At 38.9% G+C, this 19,209-nt stretch overlaps 1 long non-coding RNA gene across 2 annotated transcripts in view; it reads left to right on the top strand.

Annotated features, from left to right (window-relative positions):
- Positions 1-19,209, top strand: part of LOC131137450 (uncharacterized) — a 40,885-nt gene that overhangs the window by 2,688 nt on the left and 18,988 nt on the right. The window contains exons 2-3 of one of the 2 annotated variants that reach the window (XR_009131919.1): positions 15,544-15,611; positions 18,633-18,966. This is a non-coding gene — a long non-coding RNA (uncharacterized LOC131137450). Of the gene's footprint in view, positions 1-15,543; positions 15,612-18,632; positions 18,967-19,209 lie in introns of those variants that run through there. The other variant, XR_009131918.1, reaches the window with a different exon arrangement.

The raw sequence follows: 19,209 nt of genomic DNA, 5'->3' as shown, positions 1-19,209 counted from the left end.
TATGCTGTATCGTATGTTTGCTAAATATATACTAATATGTAGAATATGTGTATATATATGTATAACTATATTGATTAGCATTCAAAAAATGGTGATTAAATATATTGATACAATGGAACCTCAGTTAGCATATGTGTTTTTGGGGTAACGTTTACTTCGGTTTGCGTACCTTTTTCCAGTTTGCATACAATATGATGCGCTTCTTGCAGGGTTAATACACTGCATAAGTCCACCTGTGCTCTTAATGTATATTTTTTTATTACAAAACAGCCTTGTTAGCATCCTAAAGTTTGAATAGCTTTACATGCATAAGACTATTTTGAATGCATAGAAATGATAAATGAAAGGATAAATGAACATTTAAGGATACATCTACCGTCACTGAAGACGTTAATCTTGCCAAAGCTCAACATGGACAGCATGCTTGTGTTTTACCATGACTTATTTTTTTCTTATCACAGCAGCAAAATAAGCCACAATTTAGCCACAATTTAGAAAGTTGTCAATTTGCTACAAGGTAAGAAATACTATTGAACTAAAGAAATAACTCATGGCAAAACACAGAGGTGGTGTTTGTTTTGATTTTACTATGTTACTATGTACCCATTATGTCATTGTATGGTCATATCACCTCATACTTCGGTACGTGACAAAAAAAAACAAACAAAAAAAAAACAAAAAACTATATATCAGGAAAGCAGGAAGTGAACAAATGTAACAGATTGTAAAAGTACCAGATGGAGGGGTAGGATTTAATAAGCTTTGCTTCTTCCTACTCCTTTTGGACATGTGGAACTGTGAACTGATTATGGGATGCACTCAATTGTAATCTGATGCATGTTCAAATGAAATAATACCATTACCATTTTGCTGACACATTGTGTCTATGGCAACAATCACTTCTTCATTAAAGGTAAAACTAGCCTTAAATGTTCATTTATAGAATAGAGCTGTAAATATTGATTAACATTCCAAGTACACCGGCTAAAATCTAGACTGGTTAAAAATATAGATGAGAAATGATTGTATTAATGACAGCACAGTGATTATACAATAACTAAACAAGTATGTGCTAGTCCTACATTGTGCTATTCAATGTAGGATTCCCTTCCCTAGTGCAGGGTGTTCATGTTATTACGTGGGGATTCCCTTTGGTCCATTTGGTCCAGTTGGTGGTGACCCTGCGACCTCTTTCCCTGAGCCCTTCATGGGAGGGCACGCGTGGAAAAGCCTTTTATACCCACTGGAAACTTTAACTGCTTCCATAAATAGATCCAAAGTTTGGAAAATTTGGATGGCCAGCAGCGTGGAACAGGGGGAGGTCATCACGTCTGCTAGGAGATGTGTTGTGCTTTGGCTGTCATTGTGGCATAAGAATATTTACATGTTTAAGTTTGACCAATGGACGCTGACAGATCTACTCTTTCACAATCTACAGCTCTATTTGTAATCTATCCCACTTTTTCCCATAATGCGCTGCGATGATGTCAGCCTCCCTCTGGGCTCCTATGGTGGACAGAGGCAACAATGCAGCACTATCCATTGTCCATCCATCTTCTATGCTGCTTGTCCTCCAATGAAATGTGGGAAAACATTAAAATATTTTTTTCCATTTGAAACTTTTATTGATACTTGTTTGTATATTTGTGATGACTTCAGTGTTCTCTGTAAGATGACCAGTCAGCCAGTTATATGGAGTAATGACCTCCTTAATTTCCCATGGGTTGACATACTTGTCGAATAAAGAGCTGCTTGGTCCTCACAAACACGTACTTATGATGTGGAAATGTGCGGCTTATATACGTACAAATAATTTTTTTTTGTCCTCCAAATTTTGTGGGTGCGGCTTATACGTCAGGATTTACTGTAATACTGGCCCTATATTTACTTGGTATCAGATCTAGTCCAAAATGTCCAGGATTTCCCAACTCTACTTTCCATCCAGACACAGTACAGGGCTCTACGTTAAAAACAAAAATTACTTGCCCATGGGGAATCCTTAAGGTGAGAACTACTTGCCCAAACTTGCCCCATGTAAAATGAAAAGACTGCCATAATGATATCATATATCAATATATGCTGATAATTCATCAGATAATAGTACTGATGCATTGTATTTGGAGGAATGTCTGAAAATTTGTGGAGATGTATGTTAACATGGCAAGCCATGCTACCTTACACATGGTAGTCGTAGTAAGCAGTGATATTTATAAGTTGTGCACCACAATGAAACATTTGACACATTTGTGTACTAGTAAAGTGTTTTTAATCCAAAAAAAATGCTCAATGGTCAAACAATAATTTGTGAAGCAAAGGTGAGAAAAATCCACAGAGAAATGGAAGCGCTAGATTTTGTAGCTTGTGCAAAATCAGCACTTGGTATTGGATCTAATGGGTGGTGTTTCATTGTGACCACTTCAAATTGTCACAGCAACGTGATTCACTCACCTGTGCCATCATTTGATTTGCTGCCGCTAATAAAATACTTGTTTAGGAGGCACTGGTTCATCACTTTTTGGTGTTTTTCTTCAGAAGTTGTTGACGAATTAGACGATGTTGGCAGGGACGCCATGATAGATGTTTTCCTAGTCAAACCATCGCTGATTGGTTGATCGCGAACAAGAACGGGTGTGGGTAAAACGCGGATTGTGGATTACGGACCGCGGTCTAAATAAACGATTCTGATTGGTCCATTTCAAGATTTGCAAGGATTGGTTTGCAAATTACCACCGGAATTACGCAGTCCGTGTTTTACCAACACCCAACAAGAACCGCTTTAAAAAAACTCTTGGCAGTACGGCATGCTAAAGTGCACTTGCCCGACGGGAATATCACTGATTGGATTTACTTGCCCGAATTTTGTTTTAACTTGCCCCGGGCCATCGGTACAACATTATTGTCGAGCCCTGACAGTATATTATATATACTGCCACATTCTGGTATGTGAAAGAGAATGTGCTCCTCAAATACAGTTTGCCTACGCAAGTTGAAGAATGTGGAACTTGACTGTGTGGTTGTGTTTGCAGACTGTGCTGCCTCATTAATTCTCCATTGGTCTTTTTCAAGCACAACCTGACACAAATGAAGCTGCCAACAGTGAGAAGCTTCTGGCTTCACTATAATCAATATTGTAATGGTTTTCTCCTGATAAAGGATGCATCCCAAATGTATTTTCTTTGTGAGTGTTTGTATTTAATACAATTTTCCTACGGCCTCAATGATAATTGTTAGGATTACAGCAGCAGGTTTCAAAGCATTTGCCGTTTTACCCTGAGGGGTGCCAGAAGACTCTAGAAAGGAGCAGTAGCTTGGGAAAAATAAAGAAAAACTCAGTTCTATGTGAGTGTGAATGGTTGTTTGTCTATATGTGCCCTGTGATTGGCTGGCGACCAGTCCAGGGTGTACCCCGTCTCTCGCCCAAAGACAGCTGGGATAGGCTCCAGCACCCCCCGCGACCCTCGTGAGGAAAAAGCGGTAGAAAATGAATGAATGAATGAATGAATGAATAACCTCAGTTCTGTTTAAAGGCAAAATGAATTATTTTTTTTCCTATATTCAAACAACAAATGTACTGTGCTACAGAAAATCAGTTTTTCTTTAAGCAGGGTAGACTACACTTTGAAAACCCATGAATTACACTACTGTACTTCCTTTTTTTCCTTTTTAACCATAAAATGTGATTATTTATATATGAAACAATCAAAACTTCATATATGGAAATATTGCACCTCAAGAGTAAATCTCATTACTTACTAAACTTATTATTTCCCATCACTTTTAATCATGGCCACGCCACTAATTATAAAATGTAATTTACTGATAAGGCCAATACATTTTAAGTGAAAAACATTTCTTTGTTAACTGACTGATGGTTAAAAGCAGGGATTTGACCACTCCAATTTACAAACCGACCCAAGTTCTTAACCCTTTTTCACCTCGGGGCCTAATCTTTCCAGTGCAAAATATTAACATTCAAATATTAACAGTGAATTGGTAATTTTACAATTGATTTGATTTGTATTCAATAACTACAGTGCATCCGGAAAGCCGGTAGATGTTACTTCACCCACTGTAACAAGCTCTTCACCTTTACCACATTTTTTTTGTGTCACAGCTTCATTCCAAAATTGATTAAATCATTGTTTTTCTCAAAAATTCTACACCTAACACCCCATAACAGCAATGTGAATTTTTTTGGTTGAAATTGTTGCCAATTTATTAAAAATAAAAAATGAAAAAGTATTCACCGCCTTAGCTGAATACTTTGTTGATGCACCTTCGGCCGCAATTACAGCCTCAAATCACATTAAATATGATTCCACAAGCTTGGCACACCTATCTCTGGCCAGTTTTGTCCATTCCTCTTTGCAGAACCTCTCAAGCTCCATCAGGTTGGATGGGAAGCGTCTGTGCACAGCCATTTTCAGATCTCGCCAAAGATCTTCAATTGCATTCACTCCAAAGAGGTCTTTTTCTGTCTCATTAGACCAGAGAATTTAGTTTCTCATGGTCCGAAAGTCCTTCAGGTGCCTTTTTGACAAACTCCAGGTGGGCTGCCATATGCCTTTTACTAAGGAGTGGCTTCCTTCTAGCCACTCTACCATACAGGCCTGATTGGTGGATTGCTGCAGAGATGGTTGTCCTACTGGAAGGTTCTCCTGTCTCCACAGAAGAACGCTGGAGCTCTGACAGAGTGACCATGGGGGTTATTGGTCACCTCTCTGTCTAACGCCCTTCTCCCTCGATCACTCAGCTTTGGTGGCCGGCCAGCTCTAGGAAGAGTCCTGGTGGTTCCAAAATTCTTCCACTTACAGATGATGGAGGCCACTGTGCTCATTGGAGCCTTCAAAGCAGCATGCATTTTTCTGGAACTTTCCCCAGCCTTGTGCCTTGAGACAATCCTGTCCCAGGAGGTCTACTGACAATTCCTTTGTCTTCATGCTTGGTTTTTGGTTTGACATGCACTGTCAACCCTGGGACCGTATCCTTTCCACATTATGTCCAATCAACTGACTTTACCACAGGTGGACTCCGATGAAGCTACTGAAACATCTCAAGGATGATCAGTGGAAACAGAAGCACTTGAGCTCAATTTTGAGCTTCACAGCAAAGGCTATGAATATGTATGTAAATGTGATTATTCATTTTTTATTTGTAAAAAATTAGCAACAATTAAAAAAAATACTTTTTTCACATTGTCACTATGGGGTGTTGTGTGTAGAATTTTTGAGTGGCTGATAAAACCATCAAGTAATTAATTTTACCATGTAATTGCAAATATAGGTAGACAACAATGCATTGCTGTGGTGACTCGAAACCGAAAGTGCAATTGCTACCCAAAGAGGAGTGTAATATACATGCGTTCAAAAATGTGTGAATATGAAAAATGGCTTATTTGCTGTCCTGGTTCAGTTTGTGTGTGATATCAGATTGAGGTGGGAAGTACGCACATTCATACTATCTGTGAAATATCTGAACTGAAGGCACCTGGGGAGAGCAGATGAAAGAAAAACAAAAATGTCATTATATGAGGACAAGGAGAGCAAAATAGACGGATGACTTAAGACTGTCTGACCTGCCAGAGGAAGTGTGAGTACATCGCACCATATGTCATGATCAGTCTGTTCAGTGGGAGGAAACGTTTAACCGCCACTTTAAAATGTTTGACACTGTCTTTTCCAAACAAAGTCACTTCCACCATCAGTGATCATAGCTTTGACTGCCAGGTGCAGTCAAACCTGCTGTAGGGCTTCGTGTACATTGTCAAGGTGGTCGGCCCACACACAAAATACCGCCCAGAAGTTGGACAGACATCATTAAGGTCTTCATGCAACAAAACCATCATGGCTGTGTGGGTCACTTGTTGGGGAAAAAACAGCAGCTTCCCTGCAATTCCTCTCACTCATAACACAGAGAGGATTTTCACTTGTTTTCACACTCTCCTATATATTATGATAATGGAAATACTGCAAACACTTCTAAGGATGATACCACAAATTAGGTTCAACTTGAAATGTGTTCACATTGTGTTTTTAATTATCAAATTTTTCTTAAACATGATACCACAGTTTCAGTGGGGACTAATCATTATTATTATTGTTACTTAACAGTTGGTTGGTCATTCAGGAGCTTAGAGAGAGTAGGAAAAAATATATAACATACTGTACACATACAATACTGAAAGCAATGCAGCCAAGAGATATTCCTGTAAGTGAAGACTGTTGGGAATTAAACCAGCTGGTTCAAACCAGCATCACCCGTGTGGTACGACAGAGTCATTAGGGATGCATCATGGAGGTACGCCGTAAGATTGCCGCAATATTTAATAACTTTAAAAGCAATCTTCACTCGCTAAATGTACTGCAAAAAAAGGTCAGTAAGGATAATTCATAATGCCGCCTACAGAGAACATACTAACTTCTTATTTCTAAAATCACAAATACTTAAACTTGCTGATATAGTTCATCTGCAAACAGCTAAAACAATGCATAAGGCTAAAAATAACCGATTAGCTAAAAATGTCATCCAATACTTCTCTACAAGAGAGAAGAAATATGATCTCAGGGAAGAAGTACATTTGAAACACTTCTATGCTAGGACTACGTTATGCTAGCCATAGCATTTCAGTATGTGGAATCAAACTATGGAATGGATTGAGTAAGACCCTCGAACAATGCACAACGATGAGCCAATTCAAGAAACAATACAAGCAGTTGATGTTGGCTAAATACAAGGATGAAGAGTCTTGAACCAGTCATGATTTCGGTACGTGACAAAAACTAAAAAAAAAACACACAAAAAAAACTTAAACTATATTAGGAAAGCATGAAGTGAACAAAAGTAACAGTTACCAATTGTAAAAATAAAATAAATAAATAAATACATACAAATTTAAACTACATTATGAAAGCAGGAAGTGAACAAATGTAACAGTTACTGATTGTAAAAGTACCAGATGGAGGGGTAGGATTTAATAAGCTTTGCTTCTTCCTACTCCTTTTGGACATGTGGAACTGTGAACTGATTATTGGATGCATTCAATTGTAATCTGATGCATGTTCAAATGAAATAAAACCATTACCAATACCAATTCTACGTATAATAATTAGGGCTGTTAATGACGCGTTAATGACACATTAACAGCGCGTTAACGACGTGTTAACGTACGTTTCCTTTAGCGGCAGCAATTTTTTTGATGCACGAATCACGTGCGCTTCTCCTGTTTGACCCTCGGCCCCCACCATAGTTTGATTGAAGTACGGTAACTCTGTAGCGTTAGCTTCAAAGCCCTGGCAGACGGCTCTTGCATTGAGACCAAAGTTATTTGTTTGGCAGGATGATGTTTCATCCATGCTTAATTATGAGCGTTGCCTAGTCACTGTCAGCCAATGACCTCAAGGTGGCGCCCTATAAATGGGAGTGTTGGCAGCCTCCTCTCTCTCTTGCTCTGGCCCTCCTTGTCACTTCCGGGTCCCCTTTCTCTGGCTGTTACCGGTACAGGTATGTTAGCAGTGGCTGCTAATCACGCTTATTCATCATCGTGTTCTACTGATTTGCCTGTTTGGGCCCTTATCTTGTTGTAGGTAGTCTCCCACAGTGCCTGACTGGTATGTACCTCTACTGCTCTATTTTATTTATATATTATGTATGTATATATATCTATATCTATATATATATATATATATATATATATATATATATATATATATATATATATATATATATATATATATATATATATATATATATATATATATATATTGTGTTTTTGTGACATTTGCTGTTAACTTTTATTCTTTTATTGTAACTGTGTTGCACTTTGGGATCATTTATTTGATGTAAATTTAATTTATTTTTATTATTATTATTATTATGACCGTGGCTGAAGTCCAGTGTTGTGCATACATCAACAAGTTATTATTTATTCATCTTGCCTGACCTTTGACCCAGGAAGCTCATCCGGTGTGAAATGCCTCAGGGCTGGAATGTCAAAATAAAGTTGGTTGGAAGCAACAAGTAACATTTTCCTTCTCTGCTGAAGTCAGGTTGCCCTTACTACGGTTCGGAGCTGAATAACACTGGCAAGTTAACACCAGGATAGCTACGTTGGTTAGCTAGATACTTTATTCATCTACCTACCTACCTGACAAGCTAACACCAGGATAGCTACGTTGGTTAGGTAGATACTTTATTCATCTACCTACCTACCTGACAAGTTAACACCAGGATAGCTACGTTGGTTGCGTGTCAAAAGAGAAGAGGACAGCTGCTGCGTTTTAGCCTTGCTTGGCATTTGCACAGATATCCAACTTAAACTGTATTAATTTTGTTTTATATACTTTGCCTTTTCAAAAGGCTGCAGTTTTATTTTTTATAAAGGCAGGCTGCGTTTTATCACACTCTGTTTGTTGGCCAGATAAGGGGCATGTTATGCACATTCCATTTTGTTGTTGTTTTTTTCGAATCCTCAAAATAAAAATAACATCAAAAATCGTATTTCTTTAATTTCATCAATGAAATATAATTTATTAATATTTTAATGAAGTTAAACTTGAGGCAACATCATACGACAGAGTAGTCACATAGTGCGTCATTCCCTACAGAATGGGCTGCAGGGAAAATAAACATTTAATCATGAAGGCTCTTTATGTATTTGTAGCAAATTAGGCATTTTGATAGTAGGCTAATATAGATACATACAGCATGTGTTGAATCATAAGGCTTATATAAGGCTTTCAATTTTTTTGTTTCGATATGGCTCTTTCAACATTTTGGGTTGCGACCCCTGAACTAATGAGTAGTGGTCAGGGTTAGGTAGGTTTGATCCTTATTAACTATTGTAATTTTGTTTACCTTACTGTAAAGTGTTACCTGATTATTTCAATCCAATTTATTTGAGGTTATAGAATTAATGAACGAGCCTGTATACTTGCCTTGGTGGCTCAAAATCTTAACTGTGTTTAGAAAACACCTCACTCTCAACACCTGACAACCATATGGATAAGTCAAGGATCCAAACCTTTCCCACCCAAAGTGCGGATTCAGCTTTATGAATGTCACCATGGGGAAATGATGTCATTTCACGCTTATGACTTTTTGCTTGGAAAAGGAGAAGAGCGAATCCAAAATGTCGCTGAAGTGAAAAGGGTTGCTTTATAGCATGATGTACATTTAATGGCTTCTGTTGCCACATGGTGTGAACTATTGCAACAGGAGCTCCCAGCTCAAGTCAGACAATAACTGAGGAATTATTCCACTTCTATTCCATTTTGTTGTGCATGAATTTGTAATAAATAATTCTCTTTGGGTTATATGACTTTGCCAAGAGAACGTACCAATGTGTATGAGAACAAGACAGCAGTTTGCAGGACACCATGGGAGGCCAACACAAATCTCTCATTGGTGGTTTATTTTCTGTATCCATGAGCTGAGACGGTGGACTCAAGGCTGCGGTCTTTTTGTGGGTGGCAGTGGATGGACTTTCTCCTCTCTCTCCCTGTACCCAGCGAGCCTCTCCAATCTAGGCGAGCTGGCTTCGCTGCTTTGGTTGTACACGTTGACAACCGACAGCTTTTTATTTTTATCTTCATTTTACCACGTAAGATCAATTGAGAACAGCTTCTCATTTACAACGATGACTTGGTAAAAAGGCTCCAGCAGAAGTAAATACACCTGAGTCGTTAACCTTTGAGGCTAGATGGAAAACGAGCTAGGTGTGTAAACAAAGTGTGTAAACAAAGATGCCAGAAAAGTCACACAGCAATCAATTAAAAAGATGAGCGATCACACAGGGGCTCAGATTGTGACAAGCTGTCCTCAATTTCAGACTATTTTTCATTCTCACGGTAATAAGGGACAACTTATTACGTTCCTTGTCAACTCAATACCGACTTTTATTTGGTCGCACAGATGGAAAATGTACTTGTAATGTGTAAAATTTTAGTCTGGAGGAAGTGAAAAGGAGCCGTGTTGCGTGAAGGAGGTTAAGCATTGAAGGGACATTTTAATGCATGCACGCGTGCATTCACACAATTCATGGTGTTCATTCATTCATTTATTCATTTCCTACCGCTTATCCTCAAGAGGGTCGCGGGGGTTGCTGGAGCCTATCCCAGCTGTCTTCGGGCGAGAGGCGGGGTACACCCTGGACATGTGGCCAGCCAATCACAGGGCACATATAGACAAACAACCATTCACACTCACATTCATACCTATGAACAATTTGGAGTCTCCAATTAAAATTAACCTAGCATGTTTTTGGAATGTGGGAGGAAACCGGGGAGAACATGCAAACTCCACACAGAGATGAGTTCACGGTGTTATATTTATTAAAATATATTTTCAAGTAAAACAACCATTTTTGTGTTATGTTGAAGCATCACTGTTTATACATTATGGCTAAATATATCGGGCTAAATTTGTGTCACAGGGAAAGTTGTGCTTGAACTGTGTCCTTTCACAAAAAAACTTTTTTCTCCCCCTTTTGTTTCGTTGAGAACAGATAGTTGGCTGAAACTTACCTATGTTGTACTGGTGATTACTAAAGAACAGAACAAGGTGGAAACAAAGATGAGAGTATTACCTTTCTTTTGGTATATACCATGCCTATATATAGCCCAAGAACACAATATTCTGTGTGCCTTGAAATATCAGTCAACATCATCAAAAGGGACGGCTTTTGAAAAATAGGTGGGATTGAATGAGTTAATAACAAATAGTGCAGGGCTCGACAATAACGATGTACCGATGGCCCGGGGCAAGTTAAAACAAAATTCGGGCAAGTAAATCCAATCATTAATATTCCCGTCGGGCAAGTGCACTTTAGCATGCCGTACTGCCAAGAGTTTTTTTTTAAAGCGGTTCTTGTTGGGTGTTGGTAAAACACGGACTGCGTAATTCCGGTGGTAATTTGCAAAGCAATCCTTGCAAATCTTGAAATGGACCAATCAGAATCGTTTATTTAGACCGCGGTCCGTAATCCACAGTCCACGTTTTACCCACACCCGTTGTTCGCGATCAACCAATCAGCGATCGTTTGACTACGAAAACATCCATCATGGCGTCGCTGCCAACATCGTCTAATTCTGAAGGAAACAGCAAAAAGTGATGAAGCAGTGTCTCCTAAACAAGTATTTTATTAGCGGCAGCAAATCAAATGATGGCACAGGTGAGTGAATCACATTGCTGTGACAATTTGAAGTGGTCACAATGAAACACCACCCATTAGATCCAATACCAAGTGCTGATTTTGCACAAGCTACAAAATCTAGCGCTTCCATTTCTCTGTGTATTTTTCTCACCTTTGCTTCACAAATTATTGTTTGACCATTGAGCATTTTTTTTCTGGATTAAAAACACTTTACTAGTACACAAATGTGTCTATTCAATAATGTTTCATTGTGGCGCACAACTTATAAATATCACTGCTTACTACGACTACCATGTGTAAGGTAGTATTTATTATATTATTTTATTTATTTGAGATTCTCATGTGATGCCACAAAAAATTACATGATATCATTATGGCAGTCTTTTCATTTTACATGGGGCAAGTTCGGGCAAGTAGTTCTCACCTTAAGGATTCCCTATGGGCAAGTCATTTTGGTTTTTAATGTAGAGCCCTGTAGTGTGTGTGATGTTACGGCGGATTTTGAGAATATTCACAGGAATAGAAAAAAAGTTGTTAATTTGCAAGAAAAAAAGTTGTAATATTACCTTTGCCCAAGGCCAAAGGTTGCTTGGGTCCCCCAGATTTTGAGAATAAAGTTGTAAATTTTTCTTCTATATATCTACAGGCATTGCCTGAGACGGCTAAAGTGGGGTCTTTGGCCTTGGGCATGTGGAGGGCAGGGTGAAAGAAGCTGTAAGTGAGGAGGGCTAGACATGCTAATTGGTTTGTGCTCAAGTGCTCAGTTTTGGTGCCACATTAAAAATAAAAGAAGAAAGTTTCCTTCTTTCCTGAAGAGCTATGCCCTATTTTCTTTCTCTCTGACACGTAATATGACCACTTTATTCTTGAATTTTCTCAAAATCTCAGATTTTTTCCCCCAATGTGGCCCTAATACTCTGTCGTATGATGTAGAATATATTTGTTAAAAGTACAGTATAAATAGTTTTTGAAAGGCGTTTGCCTCTCCTGATGCTGCACCCTTGGTTGACAATGTTAGTGGTGACCTTCAGCTTTAACCACCCTCTTAATAACGACACTGTTCCATATGTTCATCTCTTAAGAATGACCACTGATTTTCCTTTCCGGTTCTGACATGACACCCCGTTGAGGTCTCACAGTGGGTCTGGTTGCGGCCATGCTTGGATGGCTACTACGCCATGAAGATGTTTGTGTTCATGTCCTCGGCTGGAGGACTCAACAGATGGTCGCCACTTGGGGGGGATTGCACAGGAAAGTAACAAAGTGTTCAAATTTAGGAGCATGTTTTTCGAAGATCATTTTTAGAAATGCACAGAGGGCCTAAACCAGCTGTTTGTAAGGATGGAAGCAAATATCTAATCCTAGATTTGAATGTTTCAATGACAAAGGACAAAGTTAATTAATTAACATTAATTTAACATTAAGAGACGTTTATATAACACCAGCATTTCTCAACACAGTCTTAAAAAGTACTTTCTTTTCTGATCATCTGAACGCACATGTTGTCTAAGTGTTGTCTCATATTGTAAAAAAAAAAAACAATACATAAAAACGACTTAAATCAATGTACAATTGAAATTTACCTGCAACTACTTTAAAAAAAAAAACTATTTTGTCAAGATTTATGGCCTTTTCATCAATCAATCAATGTATTCATTTTTCAAAATCCACATTTAAAAAACATGTTTTTTTATTGTTGAATACAATTAGTTTAAATGAAAATTAAATTAAATTAAATTAATCAGGGTGATTCATAAAATACCAAAGAATCTAAAAATAATTACAGTTATTTAGTGTACACTTTTGTAGGCTTTATCGTACTGTCAATTATTATGTTTAATTTGATGCATTTAAATATAAACACATATACACTCAAAACATTTAAATTCAACTTAAATTAAGTGGTGTCTTTAATACAACCCATATCTCACGGTTAAAGCATGTATGATAATTACCATAGTTACATCACCAGTTTCTTTAGAGCTGGAAATACATACAAATATAATTGTGTCCTGTCATTTTTTTAAAATCTTTTTGTTGATAAAAGACAGTAAAAATGGGCATATTTCACATATAGTTGCAAATGGTGATTAATCATCCATCCATTAATTTCTATAGCATTTATCCTATAGTTACAGGGGTACGCTAGAGCTTATCCCAGCTGATGTGAATAATCATCCATCCATACATTTCCCTCTGCTTATAAGGGTCCGGGCCGCAGGGGCAGTAGTCTCAGTCGGGAAGCCCAGACTTCCCAGTCCTCGGCCACCTCCTCCGGCTCCATTGTGAAACTTGTTGCCATGGCTGCCGCCATGCTTTTATTCTGAGTAGTGGTGTGGCGTTCGTGAACGAACAGGCTAACAACCAATTAACCGAAATGAACGGCTATTTTTACTGAATGAAGCGGAATGATCCTGTTCACTGAAATGAACGGTTTTGCCCACCACTAATTCTCAGTGAAGAAGTCGCATTGACATGCAGTTCTTGTGTCGACGTATTTTTTGTGTCGATGTCATCAATGATGTCGACACGTTGTCCCAATCCTACTCTGAGCCCCTTCTGGATGACTGAGCTCCTCATCCTGTGAATAATCACGATGAATTAATTTGAAAACTGTGACTAATTCGATTAAAAAAAAAAAACAAAACAAGCAGCTCTACTAAAAACACATGCAAAAATTATTCCGTCAAATGAATGAACCTTTGACCGAGTGCAAAAACATGCCTGCGTTGTGCCGAATCTCAGCCAGGACTAAAATCTATTCCCCTTATCATGTTTATCATAGTAGTTTGGCTAGCTACTAGTAGATCCATACATTGTCAGTTATCTTTACGACTCTGCTCACAGATTCCCTGGACTGCGTCTCGGCCTCTGGCATTTCGAGGGCATCTGTGTTAGGTTTCACCTAGGAGAGGCAGAGACACGCGGGCCGAATTGCGTCACCGAGGGACTTTTAAGGGTTACAATTTACTGCGTCCATCTTATTTGTTGTTTACTCAGTCGGCACCCTTTGCAGAAAGAGACAAAAAACGAAATAAAAGAGGGGAAACATACAAAGAAGGAATTCAAGACAGTCGAAGGGTGTCCATAAGAGCTTGGCGCCATGGCTTTTATAGACTCAATGATTTCACTGTCCTCTAGGAAGCACATAAAGACACATATTTCCGCAATATACTATATGTACAAAAAAACCCACATTAAGTAGGACGAACTCATTAAAAAAAATTCTAACCAAATTTTTGCAATACCCATCCTAAAGTGTGGCCTTCAGACATCAATCAGCACTGCTTAAATATCAAACTTGAAAAACAAAGCACATTTTTAAATAGTTCATGGAGACTTTTTATTCCTGTCAAAACAAAACACTGAAGTGCTACATATCTTTAACTGTATTTATCACAGCCTCCACTGTATGGCCCCTTGTTGCCCCTGACAACACCAGTACATTCATTCACATAATACATTCCTAAGACAAATTTATACACATTTATAATAATCAGTCTTTTCATATTTACCTAAATGTACCAAGCAAAGCACTGAGAAAACACTGTAATGTTTAAATTTCACCGCTAGATAGCAGCACTGTACAAGGCAGTGTACAAGGCATAGAGTACAAACAGAAAGTGGCCACAAATGCTCATGTTACTGCATTTTGGCCCACCGCAATGTAAGTGTCCCCATCGTGGGGATTTATTATGCATTATGTGCCACTTACCATCACAATCATTTGTTTTAGGCTGCCAAACAAAGCTGATCATTATAATCTATGAATTCTGATAAGGGAAATAAAAATAAAAAAACTCGGCGGATGACTGGTTAGCGTGCAGGCCACACAACTAGGAGACCCGAGTTCGATTCCACCCTTGGGCATCCCTATGTGGAGTTTGCATGTTGTCCCCGTGCATGTATGGGTTTTCTCCGGGTTCCTCCCACATTCCAAAAATTGTCCATAGGTATGAATGTGAGTGTGAATGGTTGTTTGTCTACATATATGTGCCCTATGATTGGCTGGCCACCAGTCCATGGTGTACCCCGCCTCTCGCCCCAAGACAGCTGGGATAGGCTCCAGCACCCAAGCGACCCTTGTGAGGAAAAGCGGTAGAAAATGAATGAATGAAGTGCCTGTCACCATCTTTTGTGCAGAGATGGGCCAGCAAGGCCTTATCTGCTGGCCTAAAATCAGAAGCACTGACATACATTTACAAATTCAATTCCAGCATTTGTTGCATGAAGTTTTATTAATTTATTCCAACAGCTAATTATTTTCATTTTGTGGCTTGTTTTTTTGCCCGTGTCAGATACATACTCTGTATTTATTTATTTATTTTTAATTCAGTCAGAATTCAGATTTGCCTCTGAGAGGTATCCCTACTTTTCTGTCTTCTGACTTACAGAGAAAAACTGTTCAGCAAGCCAAGTTACACCTGCAATGGCTGACTAGGAGGAGGAATTGACATGTCTGGTGAGTAGATTTTTGTTATGTTGTTAGATAAATATTGATTCTCAACTGTGCCAGGTAATGTTGTAGCATAAATGTTCGGATTGTATGAACTCTGAGCGCCTACTTGCAAGGTTGACCACTGATCACAGGTGGAAATCAGTCACAAACTCGAAGTTAATGTTGGTTAGGCACATCGTTGATGATGCATTCAAAGACTTGTATTATCAGCGATACAGTATTGGTATTGTGGGAATTCCCCCACATTGTATCTGCCAGCATGGTGCAGCAATCAGCAATCAGTGCTTGCTGAAAAATAACCTGAAGGCCAGGGTACCAAATACACAACACTGAGTAATATGAATATAAAATGTCCAGGATGCAAGGAACATGCTAAGACTAAACTTTGATGTCAAGAAAGGGGCTGCAAAATACGGTTGCTGGACGTTGGCCATGAGTTTGAGACCCCTGCTGCAGATGCTCACTGATATTCACATTACATCTCAGGGCTCTACATTAAAAACAAAAATGACTTGCCCATGGGGAATCCTTAAGGTGAGAACTACTTGCCAGAACTTGCCCCATGTAAAATGAAAAGACTGCCATAATGATATCATCTAATTTTTGTGGCATCCCATGAGAATCTCAAATAATGATTAAATGATTATCATTTCTTGTGGTTGTTTTCCCTACATAGATCATGACGTTGCATGGAAATCTGGATTGTGGAGATGTATGTTAACATGGCATGCCATACTACCTTACACATCATAGTCGTAGTAAGCAGTGATATTTATAAGTTGTGCACCACAAAGAAACATTATTGAATAGACACATTTGTGTACTAGTAAAGTGTTTTTAATCCAGAAAAAAATGCTCAAACAATAATTTGTTAAGCAAAGGTGAGAAAAATACACAGAGAAATGGAAGCGCTAGATTTTGTAGCTTGTGCAAAATCAGCACTTGGTATTGGATCTAATCGGTGGTCTAATCTAATTGTTACAGCAATGTGATTTTGCTGCTGCTAATAAAATACTTGTTTAGGAGGCACTGGTTCATCACTTTTTGCTGTTTTCCTTCACAAGTTGTTAAAGAATTAGACCATGTTGGCAGGGACGCCATGATAGATGTTTTCCTAGTCAAACCATCGCTGATTGGTTGACTGCGAACAAGAACGGGTGTGGGTAAAACGCGGACTGTGGACTTCTGACCGCGGACTGCGGTCTAAATAAACGATTCTGATTGGTCCATTTCAAGATTTGCAAGGATTGGTTTGCAAATTACCACCGGAATTACGCAGTCCGAGTTTTACCAACACCCAACAAGAACCGCTTTAAAAAAACTCTTGGTAGTATGGCATGCCAAAGTGCACTTGCCCGACGGGAATATCACTGATTGGATTTACTTGCCCGAATTTTGTTTTAACTTGCCCCGGGCCATCGGTACATCGTTATTGTCCAGCCCTGCATCTGTCAATCAGCAGCGGTTCCAAATGGCACATTTTTGCCCTCAAATTAGTTTGAGCTTCTAATTGTTCTACTTCAGAAATGCCTGAATGTATTTATTTAACTGTATAACAGATATAGGCTACATTAAGACTGCATTGTACATGAAGCTTAAAAAAGCTTCTGGTAGATGTTGGGTAAAAATAAAAATGACAAGGCATTCGTGAGTGATGTTGGCCAGAGTTTTACTAGAGGTGCCTGTTTTTTGCCTTTTGTCTAAAGCAAATGGATTTAGAATATGACCAGAGGAAACAAGTCACACTGGAGTACAAGGCGCATTATTTGTGCGCATTATTATTTATTACATCATCTTGGAAGGCAAGTTCTAACATTAATAAAATAATAGAGACAGGCTGAATAGGTGTAAGATATGCTAACACAATGGTTATTCAGCTACACGAAAAATAAAAATGAACAGAAAAGATGTTCAGTCTTTACGTAACATTCATTCATTCATACGTTCATTCATTTTCTACCGCTTATCCTCATGAGGGTCGCAGGGGTATCCCAGCTGTCTTCGGGCGAGAGGCGGGGTCAACCCTGGACTGGTGGCCAGCCAATCCCAGGGCACATATAGACAAACAACCATTCACACTCACATTCATACCTATGGACAATTTGGAGTGGCCAATTAACCTAGCATGTTTTTTGGAATGTGGGAATGTACCCGGAGAAAACCCACGGGGAGAACATGCAAACTCCACACAGAGATGGCCGAGGGTGGAATTGAACCCTGGTCTCCTAGCTGTGAGGTCTGGGCGCTAACCACTGGACCGCCGTTCAGCCCTCCTCATACGCTTTCTATCTTACGATTACAAATGTAAATGCATAACAACCATAATATGCTGATATGATGCAACTTTATGACCCAGGTGAGCTTCATAATTGCTATGATCTTCCGGTGTTGCCATTACCATTTTCTGTTTGGATGACTCAGCTCCATTAGAAGTGATGAAAAGCAATTGTGTCGTAATGGAAACAAAAGCTTTTATACTAAGAGTGTTTGTTCTGGAGCATCTGTCAGGCAGCTGTTAAACTCAAGTACACACAGTCTGGAGCCCTTCACTGTATACTGTATACTGTACATATACCATCTGTGTATGCACTTTAATGCTTAGCTTTCTGGTGATTATATGTGTACATACAGTTAAAATGTACATCACCTGTAGCCTGTACTTATTTACTTTGCAATAAATCCTACATAGTAGTGTAGCTTGTACTGTGGGACCCGTACGGTACCACACAACAGCGGTGTAGCTCTCTGACAACAAAGCGGGAACCCAGGCACTGAGGTGTATGTAAAGCTTTTAGGTCCACATCATTACATCCCTTTCTGTAGTCACAGGGTCTTCAGTCTTCTACTTGACAAACCAGACATGTGCAATCACAACTCATGTGATTCATGTTGAAACGTTGACTGATCATAAATTGACCCATGTGTGAATTAGGAATAAAGTTTTAATTTTGCGTTTTAGAAAAAAATCAGCAGTAAAATATGGTGGTGGTAGTGTGATGGTCCGGGGCTGTTTTGCTGCTTCAGAACCTGGAAGACCTGCTGTGATTCATGGAACCGTGAATTCTGCTGTCTACCAAAAAAAATCCTGACTGAAACCTGAAAACTGAAACTGAAACCTGGGTTCTGCAGCAGGACACACCAGCAAGTCCACCCTTGAATGGCTGAATAATCTAATAAACCCCCAACTGTTTGGGGTGGCCAAAAAAGTTATTAGGTTTAGAGGGCAATCCCTTTTTCCACACAGGTCCAGGTTTTGGATTTTTTTTCTCCCTCAATAATAAAAAGTTTAATTTCTGATATGCATTTTGTGTTCTGTTGTGTTCTAATTGACTAATGTTGAAATTTGTTTGATGATCTGAAACATTTAAGCGTGACAAACATGAAGGAAGAAGTGGCCAAACACCTCTTCACACCACTGTACATACTAATATGCAAGCTTGAAGCTTATTTATTTCCTGTATTTAACATTAATATGATCATCTGGTGACCAGTGCGGGGTCTCAAAGTCAGCTGGGATGTCATCTATTTATTCACCACATTATTATTATTTATTTATTTATTTATTATTATACAGGAGCCAGGCAACAACATTTTGTTGGCA

The sequence above is a fragment of the Doryrhamphus excisus genome, chromosome 10 (genome assembly GCF_030265055.1).
Source record: "Doryrhamphus excisus isolate RoL2022-K1 chromosome 10, RoL_Dexc_1.0, whole genome shotgun sequence".
In the NCBI taxonomy this organism is placed as follows: domain Eukaryota; kingdom Metazoa; phylum Chordata; class Actinopteri; order Syngnathiformes; family Syngnathidae; genus Doryrhamphus; species Doryrhamphus excisus.
Note: the sequence above shows the minus strand (reverse complement) of the source record. Positions and strands in the feature narration are given on the sequence as shown.